The sequence below is a fragment of the Urocampus carinirostris genome, unplaced genomic scaffold, assembly GCF_059441175.1.
Source record: "Urocampus carinirostris isolate Australia breed hairy pipefish unplaced genomic scaffold, RoL_Ucar_1.0 HiC_scaffold_54, whole genome shotgun sequence".
In the NCBI taxonomy this organism is placed as follows: Eukaryota; Metazoa; Chordata; class Actinopteri; order Syngnathiformes; family Syngnathidae; genus Urocampus; species Urocampus carinirostris.
In genome coordinates, this window is record NW_028283161.1 from 65,001 (window position 1) to 71,252 (window position 6,252).

General features: G+C 57.5%; 1 non-coding gene across 1 annotated transcript; it reads right to left on the reverse strand.

Annotated features, from left to right (window-relative positions):
• Positions 1-528: 528 nt before the first annotated feature.
• LOC148345320 (18S ribosomal RNA) lies at positions 529-2,515 on the reverse strand. Its single transcript, XR_015848683.1, has one exon. It is a non-coding gene; the product is annotated as an 18S ribosomal RNA (ribosomal RNA).
• Between the last annotated feature and the right edge of the window lie 3,737 nt (positions 2,516-6,252).

Consider the following 6,252-nt stretch of genomic DNA (forward strand, 5'->3'; position numbering starts at 1 on the left):
GGCGACCCTCGCCGAGAGCAGCCCCGCGCCGCACGGACACGCGACACCGACGGGCGGACGGACGCCGGGGCGCCGGCCCGAACCGTTACCTTTAAAGGACGGGAGGTCGTCGAGGCGAGTGCCGCCCCGGAAGCGCGCGCCGGAAGCGCGAGAACCGCGCCGAGCTAGGGTCGTCGGCATAGGGGGATTCCCCGGTTACGGGGGTCCCGCGCACGGCCGCCGCCTTTCGCCCGTCGCTGGCGGTCGCCTGTCGTCGCGCCGCGCCGCGCTACTGGGGTCGTCGGACGAGCGCGCTACCCCGCTCGCACGGAGGTAGCGCGACATCGCCCGCCGCCTTTTCTCGCGTCGCGCCGCGCCGCGTGGCGCCCGCCGAACTCGCTCCGACGCGCGGCCCGGGAGTGACCCGCGCCGCGCCCCCCGTCCCGTCCCGTCCCGGTCTACCCTCTTCCTCCGCCTGCGACGACCCGCCGCCCTCGGCGTCTGGCTCGTCGGGGGTGTACCGAGGCGGATCTGCTGCCGCTCGTACGTTAATGATCCTTCTGCAGGTTCACCTACAGAAACCTTGTTACGACTTTTACTTCCTCTAGATAGTCAAGTTCGACCGTCTTCTGGCACACCGCCGGAGCCGGGGCCGGCCCCGGCGGGGACTATCCGAGGACCTCACTAAGCCATCCGATCGGTAGTAGCGACGGGCGGTGTGTACAAAGGGCAGGGACTTAATCAACGCAGGCTAATGACCCGCGCTTACTGGGAATTCCTCGTTGGTGGGAAATAATTGCAATCCCCAGGCCCTGTCACGAGCGGGGTTCATAGGATTACCCGCGCCTGCCGGCGCGGGGATAGACGACGCGCTTATACGCTCAGTGTGGCGCGCGTGCAGCCCCGGACATCTAAGGGCATCACAGACCTGTTATTGCTCATTCTCGTGTGGCTGAGAGCCACTTGTCCCTCTAAGAAGTTTTCTGCCGCCGACCGCGCTGGGGGCCGCGGTACTATTTAGTATGTTTGAGTCTCGTTCGTTATCGGAATTAACCAGACAAATCGCTCCACCAACTACGAACGGCCATGCACCACCACCCACGGTATCGAGAAAGAGCCTTCAATCTGTCAATCCTTTCCGTGTCCGGGCCGGGTGAGGTTTCCCGTGTTGAGTCAAATTAAGCCGCATGCTCCACTCCTGGTGGTGCCCTTCCGTCAATTCCTTTAAGTTTCAGCTTTGCAACAATACTCCCCCCGGAACCCAGACACTTGGTCGGTTTCCCGGGTGCTGCTCGGCGGGTCATGGGAATAACGCCGCCGGATCGCGAGTCGGCATCGTTTATGGTCGGAACTAGGACGGTATCTGATCGTCTTCGAACCTCCGACTTTCGTTCTTGATTAATGAAAACATTCTTGGCAAATGCTTTCGCTCTCGTCCGTCTTGCGCCGGTCCAAGAATTTCACCTCTAGCGGCGCAGTACGAATGCCCCCGGCCGTCCCTCTTAATCATGGCCCCAGTTCATGACAACCCACAAAATAGAACCGGAGTCCTATTCCATTATTCCCAGCTGCGATATGCAGGGGCGGCCGTGTGGCCTGCTTTGAACACTCTAATTTCCTCAAAGTAAACGCTTCGGGCCCCGCGAGTGACACCCAGCGAAGGGCATCACGGGGGCTTTTGCCGAGAGGCAGGGGCTGGGACAGACGGATGCACGCCTCGCGGCGGACCGTCAGCTCGCGTCCCGGGGTCCAACTAGGAGCTTTTTAACTGCAGCAACTTTAAAATACGCTATTGGAGCTGGAATTACCGCGGCTGCTGGCACCAGACTTGCCCTCCAATGGATGCTGGCCGATGGGTTTGTGTTCGGCTCATTCCAATTACGGAGACTCGAACGAGTCCCGTATTGTTATTTTTCGTCACTACCTCCCCGTGTCGGGAGTGGGTAATTTGCGCGCCTGCTGCCTTCCTTGGATGTGGTAGCCGTTTCTCATGCTCCCTCTCCGGAATCGAACCCTGATTCCCCGTTACCCGTGGTCACCATGGTAGGCGCAGAGTCTACCATCGAAAGTTGATAGGGCAGACATTCGAATGAGTCGTCGCCGCCTCGGGTGGGCGAGCGATCGGCACGAGGTTATCCTGAGTCAACACAAAGGGGGGGCCGGGCCGGCGGAACGAGGACCGGCGCGCGCGGAGCCGCCCGCGCCGCTTACGCCCCCGCCCGGAGAGGCGGAGGCCGGACGCGGGGGACGCGCGCGACGGCTGAGCCCCCGCCCGCCGGACACCGCGTGGGTTTTTGTGTCTGATAAATGCACGCGTCCCCGGGGCGAGGCCGGAGCCCCGCCCGCGAGTCGGCGCTCGTTTGCATGTATTAGCTCTGGATTTGCCACAGTTATCCAAGTAACGGTGGAGCGATCAAAGGAACCATAACTGATTTAATGAGCCGTTCGCAGTTTCACTGTACTGGCCATTCGTACTTAGACATGCATGGCTTAATCTTGAAAACAAGCATATGCTACTGGCAGGATCAACCAGAGTGCGTCTGCCGCCGGGGGGGCGCTGCTGGTGGCGGTGCGGCCCTGGTCCGGGACGAGGCTGTGGCTACAGCCGGGCCCGGGGGGCCGCGCGACACTCGTATACGTTCGGACGGGCTGACGAGCGGGTGTCGTGAAACGATGTTTCGCGCGGAGCCCTAGCACGCGTGGCGTCGGGCTCCGCGACGGTCGGACGTCTGGGTGTGGCTCGAGACGGAAGCTCGACCTCGGTTCGTCTTGGTTCTGCCGCCAAAAGGTTCACGCCGAGGCATGGTTTCGCAAGAGGGCCCCGCGAGTGCCAGCCGTGGATCCCGCCTCACTCGTAACTCGTATCGGATTCGTCCGGCCTCACTTTCGTTCGCACATCGGACAGTTATACGTGTGCTTTAGTAGCTTCCGTTCCCTCTTAGTGAGGCCGTCCGTACGTACCGCCCCAGCTCTTTCTGAGGCGGGTATCCACTCGGCTCGGGGGGGCCCAACGTTTGCCTAGTATCCTCGGCGCTGGAGCTTGACCCGCAAAGCCGGAGGAGCCGCACGCCCGAACACCGGCTTGCGCCGGCCGACGTGGGCCCTCCGAGGCGGGTCTCGTGTGCCAATCGCTCAGTTGGGGAACCGGCAGGCCCGTGGGCCGACGCCGGCTCACCCGGGGGTGAAGGGTGCTTCGATGGAGGCCCCCTGTCAGCCTCCGCGGAAGTCCGGCTTCAATACTTTAAAGTTTGAAAAACTTAGACATTTTTCGAGAACCGGAGCTTAGAGGGGTACATGCAAAAGCCAGGGCCGCGGGAAGCGCCCTAAATACTTCAATACTTTAAAATTTGAAAAACTTAGAAATTTTTCGAGAACCGGCATCTTCCCTCGGTAATTGCGAGATGCGAGGCCGCCCCTAGCCTCTGCTCTGTCGGACTCAATGGTCACGGGTGGCCGCTGATTAGCCCTGGTGCTCACCTCTCAAAATTGCGAGTCCCTAATATAATTCTGGCTGTCGGCTGGAGAAGGGGGTATAAAATCGGCACTTGAGGGAACGCCGGGCCCTCAAGTTCGGGGCCCTCTAGCGGATTTTTGAGGTACTGCACTCCCATTGGAAATGCATTGCCCATAGGAATACATGGGCGCTCCGTCCACTACAATGTAATTCCCTCACAATATCTGCCCCCGCGTGGCCGCGCGATGCTACTGCTGCCCCGTTGGGAATGAATGGGCCTTTCGGAGGCCATAAATACAGCGCCGCTGCATGGATTTTGGCGGTACTGCGGCTGTCGTTGAAAATACATGGACCCGTCTGAATGAATGGGCCTTTCGGATTCCATAAACCCAGCGCCGCTGCATGGATTTTGGCGGTACTGCGGCTGTCGCTGAAAATACATGGACCCGTCTGAATGAATGGGCCTTTCGGAGGCCATAAACTCAGCGCCGCTGCATGGATTTTGGCGGTACTGCGGCTGTCGCTGAAAATACATGGACCCGTCTGAATGAATGGACAAAATATAAATCAGACACTACAGAACACAAGCATAATCCAAGATTACAAAATCATCTCAGCCTTTAAAAGAAACAAAAACCTGAAAGACTACTTAGTAAAAAGTAAATTACCAGAAATCAACATAACACAAACGCAGGGCCCCACATTCTACAAACAAGCCACCACAGTTAGGAACACCGTCACCAACACAAACTACCTAATTAAACAAACAATCACACCTGCTACGGAAAACTGAAAATACATGGACCCGTCTGAATGTATGGGCCTTTCGGAGGCCATAAACTCAGCCAGCGCCGGGCCAGTGTTTGGGGTATTGTGCCCGCCACTAGTGGCTGAATACATAATAATAATAATAATAATAATAATTCCCTTGTATTGTCATTCTGTGTAACAATGTACACAGAACGAAATGTCGATTGCACTGGGCTAGTGTTGAGGGAACGTCGGGCCCTCAAGTTCGGTGGCTTGGAGCGGATTTTTGAGGTACTGCACTCCCATTGGAAATGCATGGGCGCTCCGTCCACTACCATGTAATTCCCTCACAATATCTGCCCCTGCGTGGCCGCGGGATGCTACTGCAGCCCCGTTGGTAATGAATGGGCCTTTCGGAGGCCATAAATACAGCGCCGCTGCATGGATTTTGGCGGTACTGCTGCTGTCGCTGAAAATACATGGACCCGTCTGAATGAATGGGCCTTTCGGAGGCCATAAACTCAGCGCCTCTGCATGGATTTTGGCGGTACTGCGGCTGTCGCTGAAAATACATGGACCCGTCTGAATGAATGGGCCTTTCGGAGGCCATAAATCCAGCGCCGCTGCATGGATTTTGGCGGTACTGCGGCTGTCGCTGAAAATACATGGACCCGTCTGAATGAATGGACAAAATATAAATCAGACACTACAGAACACAAGCATAATCCAAGATTACAAAATCATCTCAGCCTTTAAAAGAAACAAAAACCTGAAAGACTACTTAGTAAAAAGTAAATTACCAGAAATCAACATAACACAAACGCAGGGCCCCACATTCTACAAACAAGCCACCACAGTTAGGAACACCGTCACCAACACAAACTACCTAATTAAACAAACAATCACACCTGCTACGGAAAACTGAAAATACATGGACCCGTCTGAATGTATGGGCCTTTCGGAGGCCATAAACTCAGCGCCGGGCCGGTGTTTGGGGAATCGTGCCCGCCACTAGTGGCTGAATCCCGGGCTAGTGTTGGGGGACTTGTGCCCGCCAATAGTGGCTGAATCCCGGGCTAGTGTTGGGGGACTTGTGCACGCCAATAGTGGCTGAAATCCGCGCCGGTGTTTGGGGAAATGTGCGCGTATTATCGGGCCGGTGTTTGGGGAATTGCGCGCGTATTATCGGGCCGGTGTTTGGGGAATTGCGCGCGTATTATCGGGCCGGTGTTTGGGGAATTGTGCGCGTATTATCGGGCCGGTGTTTGGGGATATGCGCGCGTATTATCGGACCGGTGTTTGGGGAATTGTGCCCGCCACTAGTGGCTGAGAACTTGGCTAGTGTTTGGGGACTTGTGCCCGCCACTAGTGGCTGAAATCCGGGCCGGTGTTTGGGGAATTGTGCGCGTATTATCGGGCCGGTGTTTGGGGATATGCGCGCGTATTATCGGACCGGTGTTTGGGGAATCGTGCCCGCCACTAGTGGCTGAGAACTTGGCTAGTGTTGGGGGACTTGTGCCCGCCACTAGTGGCTGAAATCCGGGCCGGTGTTTGGGGAATTGTGCGCGTATTATCGGGCCGGTGTTTGGGGATATGCGCGCGTATTATCGGACCGGTGTTTGGGGAATCGTGCCCGCCACTAGTGGCTGAATCCCGGGCTAGTGTTGGGGGACTTGTGCCCGCCAATAGTGGCTGAAATCCGCGCCGGTGTTTGGGGAATTGTGCGCGTATTATCGGGCCGGTGTTTGGGGATATGCGCGCGTATTATCGGACCGGTGTTTGGGGAATTGTGCCCGCCACTAGTGGCTGAATCCCGGGCTAGTGTTGGGGGACTTGTGCCCGCCACTAGTGGCTGAAATCCGCGCCGGTGTTTGGGGAATTGTGCGCGTATTATCGGGCCGGTGTTTGGGGATATGCGCGCGTATTATCGGACCGGTGTTTGGGGAATTGTGCCCGCCACTAGTGGCTGAGAACTTGGCTAGTGTTGGGGGACTTGTGCCCGCCACTAGTGGCTGAAATCCGCGCCGGTGTTTGGGGAATTGTGCGCGTATTATCGGGCCGGTGTTTGG